At 45.1% G+C, this 13,609-nt stretch overlaps 1 protein-coding gene across 2 annotated transcripts in view; it reads right to left on the reverse strand.

Moving 5' to 3' along the window:
• PPM1H (protein phosphatase, Mg2+/Mn2+ dependent 1H) overlaps positions 1-13,609 on the reverse strand; it is a 252,083-nt gene that overhangs the window by 18,288 nt on the left and 220,186 nt on the right. The gene's annotated exons all lie outside the window — the stretch shown is intronic.

Raw genomic sequence — 13,609 nt, forward strand, 5'->3', positions numbered from 1 at the left:
ATAAGGATGGGGCTCTGACACCACACCCAGGCTGGAGGTGCCACAATCTAGACTAAGTTACAGAGGACACATGCTCAGTCTGAATTTGCAAAGTGTCTTGACAAACTTCAAGTCTTCCCTCATCTCTAGTACTTTGAATGACTTTGATATTTCAACATACATCTAAGCTCTTCACAAAGAATGAAGCGGCCTTGGCAAAACTAATAGCCTCACTGCGGATAGGCCACAGCTCTGGGTTCACTCTGCTTTGGTGGGGGTGGGGAGTGAAGTTTGGGGTTTCACTGCTATTCCTTCCTAATTTGGCAGAATCAACCCCTGTTCACACCGCTTCATGAACTGAGGACAAAGCAGGTCAATTTAACCAGTCTCCTTCAACCCCCTCATTCCTAGGTCCTATCTTCTGAAAGCAAGTCTGAGTAAAAGCTATGTATGGGTCAGGGCAGGGGAGAGAGAAGAGGATGTGGCGTAAGTTGCTGTTCTTGTGTCCTCTCACACGGCCACTGCTACGTCATCTCAGGTCTAGAGACAGTACAATTCTATGAGGCCTAGAGAGTGTTCAAATCCATGTCTTTGAGAGCTAGACCTCCTCTGTTGTGGAAAGGGTTGCCCCGGATAGTGAAGCCCTACCGGGGGGCTGGTCCTGTGGGCTAACAGCCTACACCCAGCAGCAGCAAACAACAAAATGCCTACCCGTGGGGCTCCTGGTAAATGCCTACCCACGGGGCTCCTGGTAAATGAGCTCAAATGAAAAGCAGCCGCCAGGTACCAGGGCTCTGTGGCCTGAGAACAGGATGGTAGCCATCAGCGAGTGGCCCAGCACATGGGCCACGTTCAGGAGATGAGCACTCAGGGCTATACTGCCCTGCCTGTTAACATCTTTTTTCAAAAAGGCTTCTTCACTTAAGGCTAAGTTTATGTTCTGGAGAAGGCACTGAGCCTTATGAGTCAAATGAAAGAAAATAGGAAAGGGGGAACTTAAGTTTCCAACAGACCAGAAAGTCCCAAATGCCAGAATTCTATCCTTAGGCCGCTAAGTAATGTGGGCTGTGCTCTGTCAGAAGCAACCTAACCCCCTTTGTTTTATTTTCTGTGGTCCCTAGGTATGTGGGAGCCAGTGCTTCTCAAATGTTAATGTGTTTAGAAATCAGCGAGGGATTCTGTTAAACTACAGATTCTAATTCAGTTCCAGGGGGAGGGGTGCTTGAGAGTCTGCAGTTCCAACTCCCTCCCAGGTGGCGCCAACGTGGCAGGTCCATGGACCACACTTTGAGTAGCAAAGTTATAGGGGATTCCTACTGGGCCAGGTTTGTAAACAAGAAAATCAAAGGCTCAGTGGATTCCCTGATGCCTGCTTGGACTGTTCCCTAGAGCAGGTTATAGAGAAGTCAGAGAGCGTCACCCCTGGACTCCCAACTTCAAATCCTGGCTCCTCTTGTTGGGTTGTTACTATCAGAATGCTACAACTTTGCGTAAGAGAGACTGCTAGCTTCTTAGTGGGGTGTACCTGCAATAAATTTCTGTGATAATTTGAGTTCTGCAGGATAAGAAATATTAAGTAACAAGAGGTGGGGAGATGTGGATGTCACATGGCCCAATCTTATGGTTGGGCCAATCTTAGCTAAGCAGGATATTCAATTTGCCTTCCAGCTCCTTCTGGAAGGAGAAGTTTCCATGTCTGTAGATAACATCCATTTACCTTCAGAATCTGCCCTGTGAGGAGGGTGCCAAAACCTCCTCAAAAGCGCTTTCTGCTGACTGAAGGAGTGTGACAGGTTGCTCGAGCTGAGGGTGTCCTGTCCACACTGAAATGGAAATTTGGCTAACAGAATGGGTGGGGATGATACACACAAACATGTTATAAAATGCCACTCTCCAATTCTGCCAACAAATGCAATCCTTCCCTAATTCCACTATTCATATTTCCACACTAGGCTCCCTAATGTTGCTTCGTCAGCCAACGTGAAAATCCCTTTCAATACCATTCTCCATGTAATTTTTATGCAAATAATAAAAAACTGATCACAACCCTATTCCCTGAGACACTCCCCAATTAACATCCTTTTAGGTTTTTATGGCTACCCTTTGTTTCCTGCCCTGTAGCCAATTTCCAAAGGTCTTTGCCAACTTTCCACTTACAGCTCGTGTCTTATACACTAACCTGTGATACAGAACATTTTCTGAAAATGCTTTTGGACGGATTGGACTGCTGTGCAAGGCATCCCCCGGCACGCCCACCCTCCCCGGCAGCCTGGGCTTCAAAGGATCCCAGCGGGCTCCGGAGTCCTGCCCTTCCCTCCCTGAAGCTGTCATCAACCCTTTGCAACCACACCATACTCACCTCCCCAGTTCCCCTGTTCAATTCCTTAAATGGCTTCTCCATGTTCCGGGAAGCCTCACATCAAACTAATGGGCTCTGAGGCTTCCCAGAACTCAGACATCTGGAAGGGAGTCCTTGCAGGCCCCTGAGGGGACAGGTGTGCTACAGAAAGGTCTTTGTCGGGGGCAGGCATGGAGGGAACATGAGTCAGGGCTTCTAGCAGCTCTTTCCTGTGTTCCCATCAGCCAAGAAAGGGAGAGAAAGGCCAAATAAATCCTTGTGATTTTTGTAGTTTCTCAAAGCAATAAAATCTGAGCAGCTGAGAAATGGGCACTGGATCGAACTACCTGCCTTCCTGCTGCCTCTGTTACATATTTATTGAGCACTTATTACGTGCCAACCATTTTGGCACTAGGGATACAATGAACAAAAGTGACAAAGTCACAACTTCTAAACTAGCAGATGAGATAGACAGGTAAATAAGCTACAATGTCAGAAAATAATAAGTGCTCTGAAGAAAAATCCAGCAGGGTTAAGGAGGACAATGGAGAGTCATTTTAGAAGTGGTCATGGTGGCCTCTCCGGGAAGGCGTCATCTGCAAAACTGAGGTGATTTCCTGTGGGTTCCTACTTGCATTTCTCCTTCCTGCCTTCCTTTCTTCAGGTACCTGTTACTCAGTGTTAGACTGGTGGTGAAGAGGGAGGGCTGAAAGGGGTAGGTGCTGCCTTCTGTTGCCAAAGCAACCATGAAGAGGACCAAAGAGCAGCCATCTTTCTTTCCCCTGGTCTTCTGCAGGCACAGTCCTTTCACACCCACTAATACGGTATTTATTTATTTATTTATTTTTTTGAGACAGAGTCTCACTTTGTTGCCCAGGCTAGAGTGAGTGCCGTGGCGTCAGCCTAGCTCACAGCAACCTTAAACTCCTGGGCTCAAGCAATCCTGCTGCCTCAGCCTCCTGAATAGCTGAGACTACAAGCATGCGCCACCATGCCCGGTTAATTTTTTTCTATATATATTAGTTGGCCAATGAATTTCTTTCTATTTATAGTAGAGACGAGGTCTCGCTCTTGCTCAGGCTGGTTTCAAACTCCTGACGTCGAGAAATCCGCCTGCCTCGGCCTCCCAGAGTGCTAGTATTACAGGCATGAGCCACCGCGTCCGGCCTGGTATTTATTAATACCCGTGTGTACACATCAGGGTTCACTTGTCTGTCTCTTCCACAAGATTATTCTCAAACTTCAGTGTGTTTAAGAATTATTTGGAGTGCTACTTAACTAAATTCAGATTCAAGGATCCACCTTTAAAAGTCTGTCAGTGCAGATCTGAGCTGGGGCCCAGGCATCAGTATCCTTAAACAAGGACACTAGGTAATTCTGATGCAGGTGGTAGGGGAATCTTACTTTGAAAATGCTGTAATAGGCAATAATCTCCTCTAGGGGCATGGTCTGTCTTGTTCTATTTGTTTCTGTGCCCAGAACAGAGCACAGAGCCTAGCCCTTGGTAACCACTCAATTCATAACCAAAGAATTTCCCTTATTGGACATTCACCCTTGTCCAGTTTATAATGAATACTCAGGGAGTTGGTCAGCTTATCATCCTCCCAAAATTCAACTTCTAAAGGCCAGAGATCTCAATCTGCATTTCTTCTGTGGGCCTAGCAGTGTCTGGTATATGCCACAGTAGATCTTTAGTACACACTTGCTGAGACAAAGAATGACTAGGGTAAGAAGGGAAGAAGAAAAAAATTAAACATACAAGATACTTTCAGAAGACCCCCTAATTTCCTGGTGACACAAAAGATTCAGCTTATTAACTCCAATACTGCCAAATAGTCACCAGAATGCAACGTGCTGGTATTTAGCAGAAGCAGCAAACTCTTTCCTTTTCTTCCCGTCCTTAGTGGCGCTGCCAACAAACAAACAATGCTCGGTGTTGAGGAGCAGGAAGAAGTCTTGGGGGCAAGCAAGAGCCTTGGCTAATGTGCCCGGAATGAGCCAAGTGCTGACTGTTCTCACAGGGCCCTCAGCTTCAGAGCACTTAGAGATGTCCTTAATGTCATCGCTGGGCACTTATTTTACACAGGAGCCTGTGACAAGTGACTCTTTAATATAGAACCCCCACTTAGCGCCCAGCCCTAGGCTGCTGTTTCAGCGTTCGTCTAATATGCGCTCGAGTCTCTGTCCTATTACTGATATCTCAGTGGTGTTAAGAGACCTCATACACTATGTGCTGCTGCTGCTGTTTTTTTTTTTTTTTAAATCTGGCTCACTGGATTGAATGATACTGGCTTCTTGATGTCACTTTTTAAAAGAACCCATGAATTCTTCCATTTGCCAAATCTCTGCTGCTTGTCGAGGATGCCCTTGCAGCTTTTACATCTTCATCAGTTCAGCAAATTCTCCAAACCTTTTTTTCCTTTTAAGTACTCAATGTAGGACAGTGAGCTCCTGCAGCCAGGCCTGGCTCTGGAAGAGAAAGCAGCCTGCCCCTGTGATCAGATGCGCTCGCTGCAGGCCTCTCCTCCTAACCAGCTTCGTGACTTGAGACGAGCTGCATATTCTCTTTAGCTCTTCATTTTCTCCTCTCTGAAATTATTCTTTGAAAATTGAAGAAAACAAGAAAAATAAATAACGTGTGCTTTACTTCTCTCACAAAACTGTTAGGAAGATCGAATAAGGTAATGTAGAAGGGAATTGCAAATTCTGATTCTATGCTGTTCTTTTATGGTCCTGACCTCAGGGCAATAACACCCGTGTCGGCTAGTTGGTAGAAGGGCAGGAGTAGGAGTGGGCTCAGGAGACCCGGGTTCAATTCCAAAAGTCTCATTTAAAATAGCAGTGATTGGGACTCTCAGCAGTGTTATACGGCAGAAAAAGCCAAAGGTGGTTCCAAAGTAAAGGCTGCCGATAGGTGGTGGGAAATAAGGAGAGTAAGAAGTCTTGTGCCCTCTGCCTCATGTGGCCCACCCAGCAGCTTAACCTAGAGAACTTTGACTGGGGCACTTGTACCACAAGAAAATGAAACTCCAGCGTACTTCCTGCAGTCCTAAAGACCAAGGAGATTGTTTCAAGATTGGCATTTTGGTAGGCCACCAAGATCACATCCAAATTCTCTGTAGTGATTCCATCTACATTACATGATGTCATGAAACTAACAAGGAATCTGATGGCAGAAGACGTGGGTTAGAGACCCACTTCTGCCCGTTAGTAGTTAGGCAAAACCACTTTGTTCATTCACGATTTCAAACCTGATGGACTACCTGCTGGGAATATTGAATGAAGAAGGAGTACTGATTCCTTACATGGAGGGTGTCAGGGAGGAAGAGTTGGGCATAATATGCCTTACGCGTAGAGGAACCTGCAGGAGCCAAAGCCTGGGGACGTGAGAAAGGGCTGGTGTGTTTGGGCAGCTCTACCTTACTTGGTTTGGCCATAGTACTGGATTTCCACGGAAGGTGGTGAGGGATGGGGCTTGACTCTCGAATCTTCGGTGTCTCCCTTTGTGACACGTGAGGTCAGGACTCCCAGGGCCACTGGGCTGCTTACAGCTCTACTATTCTCTGACTCTGTCATCATAGGATGAGCTAGGCCTTGATGTGACTGACCTCATGGCTCCAGAGCACTTGGCTGCAAATGAATCAAGTGACAGTGAAGTGTTACAACTATTCTGACTGCTCACACTGTGGTAAAAAAGCTGGCTATTTCGGCTGTGGGTATAATTTTACACTTGAAATATACCATGGATATTCTTGAGGGTTTGTGTTTTTCTTTTGGAGTCCACAGACAAAATAAACATTGGGATTTAGAAAGTGAATACAATCTAATAGCTCAAAAAGTTTCTAAACCAGCTAAAATACTACACGTACTATGAAGACAGCTGGAAGTTGTACCCAGTGTCTTACTGCCACAGCATAAGGTGTCCATCTTCTCCACATGACACCTGGTACTTTGTAACTGAGCAAGGTAAGCCATAGGAAGGAATTCCACTTACATGCTGGGACACTCCCAGGATATACACACTCCTTTCTCTGGGTTTCCAAAGGCTTGTTCACCACTAAATCAAAGCCTCCTTGAATGATTAGCAAATGCAGGTGCTTGAATCTACTAACAGCTCAATAGTCATTTGAGGAATAAGCCTTTACTAAAATGCCCATTTGCGGAGACAGAAATCCTAGCCTGTGAGTGTAAGCATGTGGGTGCACTGTAGATAAATCGAGTTGCCTCAAGTCCATTCAGGAGGCAGGTAAGGCACAAACAGAGTGATTGTACATCCTTTTATTTCTTTTATGGGGAGGGATCAATTTCCTTTTTTTTTTTCTTTTGAGACAGAATCTCACTGTGTTACTCTGGGTAGAGTGCAGTGACATCATTATAGCTCACTGCAACTCCAATTCCCGGGCTCAAGGGTTTCTCCTGCCTCAGTCTCTTGAGTAGCTGGTACTACAGGTGCACACCCACAATACCCAGCTAATTTTTCTATTTTTACTAGAGATATAGTCTCACTCTTGCTTAGGCTGGTCACAAACTCCTGAGCTCAAGCAATCCTCCTGCCTCAGCCTCCCAGAGTGCTAGGATTATAGGCGTGACCCACTGCGCCTGGCCTGTACATTCCTATTTTGGGGCAACAATTTTAGTTTGTGCCTGTTTGTCCCAGAATAATTAGTAATAGCATCCCCTTTGACTCAAAAATGTCTTGGTTGAGGGGGTAAGTAATATGGTCACCTTACATAAGTAGTGAAATGACTGTTACTCTTTATTCATTGGCTGCTACTTCTGGTCATTGGGACTGAAATAAGAATCAGCGTTACTACTTCAGAGTTCTCAAGAGAGCAAGTGAGCAAGCTTCTGTGCATGTTGTCTTAGAAGAGGAGACACATTAACCACTGGTAAATTGTGGGATACTTGCTGTGTGGCAAAGTCGATCTCACCAACTGCAGTTATTCTGGTAGCAAGAAGCCCACGTCTTAGGAGCTCTGTGTTCAAGCACAGAAAGGAGCACACTCTCCCTGACCTACCAGCCTGGCATTGAGCCACACACATTGCAAGAATGTGGGATTAGAGTATGGATGTAACACAAACCCATTTCAGGACCGAAGTTCCTGAAGCACAGTGAAGTATGGCTTATGACTGTGTTTCTCGAAGAGTAGTCTTAGAATTATCTAAAAATGTGAAAATTCCTAGGCCTCATGATTCAGATTTTCAGGAAGTGGATTCCAGGGATTTTCATTTCCTGAACAAATTTCTCAAACTATTCTTATATGTATTAATGCAATGTATTAATGTGAAAATACTGCATGTTTAACTGATACACTCAAATGAAATTATTACTTTTCAGAAGGAGATCAGAGGGTAACAATCTTCAATGAGGGGAAATGTTTGACACAAACATACAGGTTGGCTCCCCTTGTGTGCCCATGAATTTTATGAGTTGCCAAGCTAGTGTTTTTGGTGTGTGTCACAGTAAATCTCAAGTTTTATTCAAATAGCTGGCTGGCAAATTTCTAGTCACTGGCCAAATGGGAACAACCCATGTATATGACACACAGATGCATACAAGTGATTTTTACAGACAGACCCAAGATCTAGAGATGGAGATGACAGCCAGGTCATGGAATCTCTCCTATGTAAGATCAAATGTACCCGAATCAAAGAAAGCAGCTTCTGCATAGCCTTAACGCGATTTTTCTCCACAGCATATTCAAAGGGATGCTGGTAGTCCGGGAGCAAACAATCCCCAAGGGCTATCACCCTGAGAACACAGAAGTATGAGGTGTTACAGATCTATGGGACTGGGGAACAGACTGAGAAAACTGTCAACATGACTGTTTCAGCCTATCAAAGTATCCTCAGAACTCATCATTTTCCCTTTATGCAGGGGGGAATCCATGTTTTATGAGATCTTAAGTTTAAACATTTTTGGGGTCTCTCTTTAAGAAAAAGAATGAAAGAGTAATTATGAATACAAACTTAGATGCTAATGTGAATGTTTATTAAGAATGAGAAAAGAAGTCACAATACGTTATTGGAACCTTGGAACCTGAGGTCCCTGTCCTTTGAGAAGTGTTCACAAAAATGCTTCCTGATTACCACCTTGCTTCTGCTCCCCATCTAGAACATTCTACATTTTCCAGGAACAACCAGAACTCCACAGGGCCTGATTTGAGCCAAGGTCCCCAATACTTAAATTTAATTAGCTTCTTTGTGAATCTGCCTTTACAATGCAAACTAGATTTCCTTTCTTAATTAGCTCAACAGCTAACTCATCAACTTCTATTACTTTATACTGGAAAGATAGATGATTATTACTTTAACTCTCAAGATTTCACAGCAGGGAGGGCACTTCTACAGGAGGGCTGTGATGGAGTCTCCAAGGCGACTGCCCTCCATTCCTCCCTCCCTGTTAAAGCACGCTGCTCCTCACATCAAGAGGTGGATTCCAATTCCGCTGTCCTCAAATACGGACTGGCCTCAGTGATTTCTCTGACCAACAGACTGTGGCAGGGATGATATGCTGGGACTTCTGAGGCTAAGTCTTAAGAAGCCATGCAGACTCTGCCTAGAAGTCTTGAACCACTTGCACTCAGGATATTTTCTCTCAGAATCCAGTTGCCATGCTCTGAGAAGCCCAAACCACATGGAGAGGCCATGCGGTGCTGCCTCAGCTAGACTCTCAGCCAATAGCCGGCGTCAGCCGCCAGCCATGTGGGGAAGCCACCTTGGACTCCCTGCCCAGACTGGTCTTCAGATGACTCCAGCCCCAACCCACGTCTGACTGTGGCCATATGAGGGATCCCAAAGGAGAACCACCCAGCTGAAACTAGTCAACTCACAGAACCATGAAAAATGATAACAAATTGTTCTGTTAAGTCGCTACATTTGGAGGTGGTTTATTTTGCAGTCAACAAAGTGACAAAGGCCTTGTATTGGGATCTAACACTTCCAGGCCCTCTCTCCCTACAGGACTAGTAAGATGGGATATGGGACACTGAACCCTCTGGTGGTTTTTCTCTGGTCCCTATGTGTCTGTAAGTGGCCCTTGTTCCCTCTGCTCCTGTCCTCCAGCAGGTAAGTACTAGCAATACCCTCCCTTTGTGGGATTGTGAGGTGACAGCCCACAAGTATTCAGAGGGTAGGTTTAAATTTAAGGGCTAGAGGAGAGAACTAAGATGTCCATTTTGCTCTTAAATGCAAACCATGGTTTCTAATCTCACTTTACAGTAGTTATAAAGTTATTTTGACTGCAGACTCCTGTGTCTATTTTTTTTTTTTTCTTTTTTGAGACAAGGTCTCGCTTTGTCAGCCCGGCTAGAGTGCAGTGGTGTCATCACAGTGGTGCTCACTGCAACCTCAGATTCCTGGGCTTGAGAGATTCTCCTGCCTCAGACTCCCAAGTAGCTGAGACTGCAAGTGTGAGCCACCACACCCAGCTGGTCTCGAACTTCTGACCTCAAGCAATCCTCCCTCCTCAGCCTCCCAAAGTGTTAGGATTACAGACGTGAGCCACCACATCGGGCATAGTGTGTCTATTTTTAAAATTGGTTCAGAAAACTCTGGTGGGGCGGGGGTGGGGGGGAGACAGAAACTTATTTTTCTTCTTCAGACCCAACGAGCACCACCAATTTCTCCTTTATCATAGGCTAGAAAGCAAAATTTTGTTTTTGAAATTTTACCCTGCTTTATCTTCTAAATAAGTCTACTATCACTATACCTCCTTTTAGTTTTTGTGGTTCCTACCCCAGTACAGCTCCTCTCCTTGCCCCCTTTGCAGCAACCCCCGCCCCGCCCACCGCTGTCTGTCGTGGGCTAGGATGCTGCCCCTGCTGAAGATCTTATCTGCTGCCCTGGGTCCAGCTCAAGGACCTCTGTGGTGAGCACCTTTATTTCATTAATAGCTAACAGCCCTGCAAACTAATCTTCCAAAAGCAGCGACCCCCTAAGGCAAATTTTATTTCACACCAAACTAACTACTGTTTCCTTTGTTTTCTTGTCCTACTTATTTTCTTCTTCTTTAGATTATATAGTACTTCCTCCCTTATCCAAACTCCTCTTGTCTCTTAGGAAGCAAGAAACACAGGGTTTATGGCTAATTGTTCTTTGGCTAGTCTCCCCTTCCAACTGGCCAAAAATTCTAATTCCTTGAGGGCGTGTTTCTCAGTGTTCTACTCAGTAAGCTCTGTTTGGGCTCATGGTTCCCCATGGAAAGAGCCAGTGAAATTTTGTGGTTTTGATGGAGTAGGAAGAGGAGCTAGGAGCTAATATCAATCATGCCAGGCTTTGCTAAGTACATGGAAAAATATAGTACTTTATATATATCATTTAATTTTTTCCTTTGGGTTCCTTAGTATAATAATTCTACTGCCCTTTCTTTCACTGAAGAGGATGCTGAGCTTAAGGAAAATTCATTTTCTTAAGGTCACTCAGTGAGTGTAGAGACTTGAAGCCAAGACTGACTACCAGCCTGAGTTTTCAACCACGATATCATACTGCCTCCTAAGGTTTTGTTGAGGGGTCTAGGGAATTATTTTAAACAAACATTTCCTCATCTACCCTCCAAAGATAATCACCATTATCATTTTAGAAAACTCTGAAACTTTCAGCTATGCATATACACTTTCCACCTGCCTGTGCCCATGCCCTTTGTATACACAATCACCCTCTGTCCCACTGCACCCAGCACAGCCACTTCCCGAAGTCATGATGCACTAATATTGTTCCTTATGAATTGGCCAGACTGCAGAAAGTACAACATAACAACAAAACATGCTCTTACCCGAAATGGGATTTTGGCTCGAACACACACACACACACACACACACACACAATCACCAAGAATCAAAAGATTATAAATTTTAAGATGTAAACATAAGATGTTAAATATTATTCACATTTTTATGGGAGAAAACGAGGAGTCCCAAACAAAACAGTCATTCTCTCTGAATATGAAATTCAATACTGGGAATCCTTAAGTGGAAAGCCTTCCAGAAGCCGGTGGGGAAGGAAGACTAATATTTACTGACCACCTCTGACCACGCACCACACCTCGTGCCAGGCAACTTCACTGATGTTCTCATTTGCTTTTCCCAACGACTTGTCAATGTGGGCATTTTTACCCCACCTTAAAGAACAGAAAAGCCAGGCTACAGTTGCTTGTGCAAGCCATGGTGCTGGGGATAGAACGCAGATGCCGGAGTCCAAGGTCTTTGTTCTTTTAGAGAAGGCTGTTTCAGGTGAAAGACAAAATATCTAGATTTTAAAAAAAATCAAGAGTGAGCTAAATGAGTGATCTAGAGTTATAAAAAAAAAAAAAAAAGCTGATAGGAATCTTGAAAACCAAGGAGAGGCAAAATGAAGCCGAGAGACATTTGGGTTCCTCGTGGTTCAGTCTGGTGGGGGTGGGAAGAGGGGATTGCTGAGTTGAGGTGGCAGTTGGCTTTGCAAACTGGCCCCAAACAGAAAAAGGCCTTGTTCTTCCAAGAGTCCAAAATGGGGGTAAAGGCAACAGCAGAGTCTTTGAATGGAGGCTGGAAGGAAGGGTGAAACTGAGAAGAAACCTAGCTCTACGCAGAGCCTGTCGCAGGCCAGGAAGGGGCGTGGAGCAGAAAACATCTGGAGGCTCAGGCTGCAGGCCTCTGCCAAGCTGCCCCAGTTATCTGACACGATGTGTGCATGGGGCTGGGGGAGGGAGAATTGCTGGAAAAGAAGAATTTGTTAGCCTGGGCTCCAGTCCCTTTGAGCTAACAAATCCTTTCCTTCTCTATGTGAACTCTTTCAGGATGGTATAAAAATGTTTAATAGTGAGCTTCATGGAGCAAGAGGATGGGGGACCTGGCAGGGAACATTGTCCTTACGTTGGGGGAAAGACTGCATCCTATCCTGTCATGCAGAGAAAACCAGGTGCCACAGACCCAAGGAGAGTCAAACTGTCCCCTACGCTCCACCGTAGCCTCTAGCTAACCGCTCAGTTGGCGGGGCCTCCCGTGGAATTCAGTTGTTGGCCAGAAATCCCTGCCTTAGACTCTGGAAGGTTTGAGGGAGGCTCAGCAAACCTGGCGGCTGCTCTTCGGGTTTGGCAAACTCGAGAATTTTCCAGCGCCTTGTGTTCAGCAAAAACGAAAATGTGTTTGGCTAGAAACCTTTCTCTAATTTTTAAACCTCTGTGCATTTTTTATGTAAATTCAATCCACATGTTTTTGATTTATTCATATTTAACTCATCAAATCGAATTAGGAGCTACAATGATGAATGGGAACAATTGCTGATTTCCAAGAAGATTTTTGAGCCCTTTTTCTTAGAACTAAATCACATTCTATACTTCCCCCACCCCGCCCCCCAACTGTTAAAACTACCAGACTGGGCTGGGTTTGAAATTTAGAACCCAAATGTGAAATAAAGATCCCTGCTTGGCAAAGACAGACCATAGCAGGGGAATGTTCTTAGGAAGTCACAGTTAGAGAGGGAGGGAAGGCTGGGGTGGGGGCAGGGGAGCGAAGATGGGAAGGGAGTCAGTGTCCTTCCTTTGACGGTCTAAATAAATTAACCTGACTTTCCAGGCTCCCAAGAGAAGCCCCCTAACCATTTCTACTGCATATGATTTTATCACTATCACTCAGGGAAAAGGGGTTTCTGCCCCCAAAACTGTGGTTGGAGGGTTCTCTGACCCTGTAATCTTTCTTCTGTTCTCCCTAGTAGCCAATTCAAGCCGCTGCTCCTCTTCCCTTCTGACAGCACCCCCCTCCCCTGCTTCCTGGCTCTGGATGACGCCTGTCCATCTGGAAGCATTTAAAATGTACAACAATTATAATCTCGTGCAAGAGAATCTTAGCATACACACTACATACTCATTAAGCTAAATTATAGGTGCACAATTTTAGTTTGCACAATTCTTTCTGGCCTAGGTTTACGCACACACAAAAGGTCATTACACTCTTTCCCAATTACCCTTCCCACTACACCATCCTTTTCCACAACTCCAGTTCGAGGTCAACAGTATTTTTCTCAGAAACTCTTGGCCAACTGAGGTCCCAAGACAAAGTTGCTGTCTTAGGTTCCAGATGAAGGTGCCCTGCTCAAGAGCCCACCTATCATGTTTTATGGCTACAGAAAAGAAGCCATTAGCCACTCTGCAACCCATCCTGTTGACATCCCCACAAATTCCCACTGAGTGGAAAGGAACAGAATGTTCCCAAGACACTGACCAGAAAAACTTCCCTGAACTCAGCCTCTCTCCTCTGCAGACCCTGATCTAATTAGACAGGCCTGGTACAAGCACCGGCTTGTTACTTAATAACT

The sequence above is a fragment of the Microcebus murinus genome, chromosome 10, assembly GCF_040939455.1.
Source record: "Microcebus murinus isolate Inina chromosome 10, M.murinus_Inina_mat1.0, whole genome shotgun sequence".
Classification (NCBI taxonomy): domain Eukaryota; kingdom Metazoa; phylum Chordata; class Mammalia; order Primates; family Cheirogaleidae; genus Microcebus; species Microcebus murinus.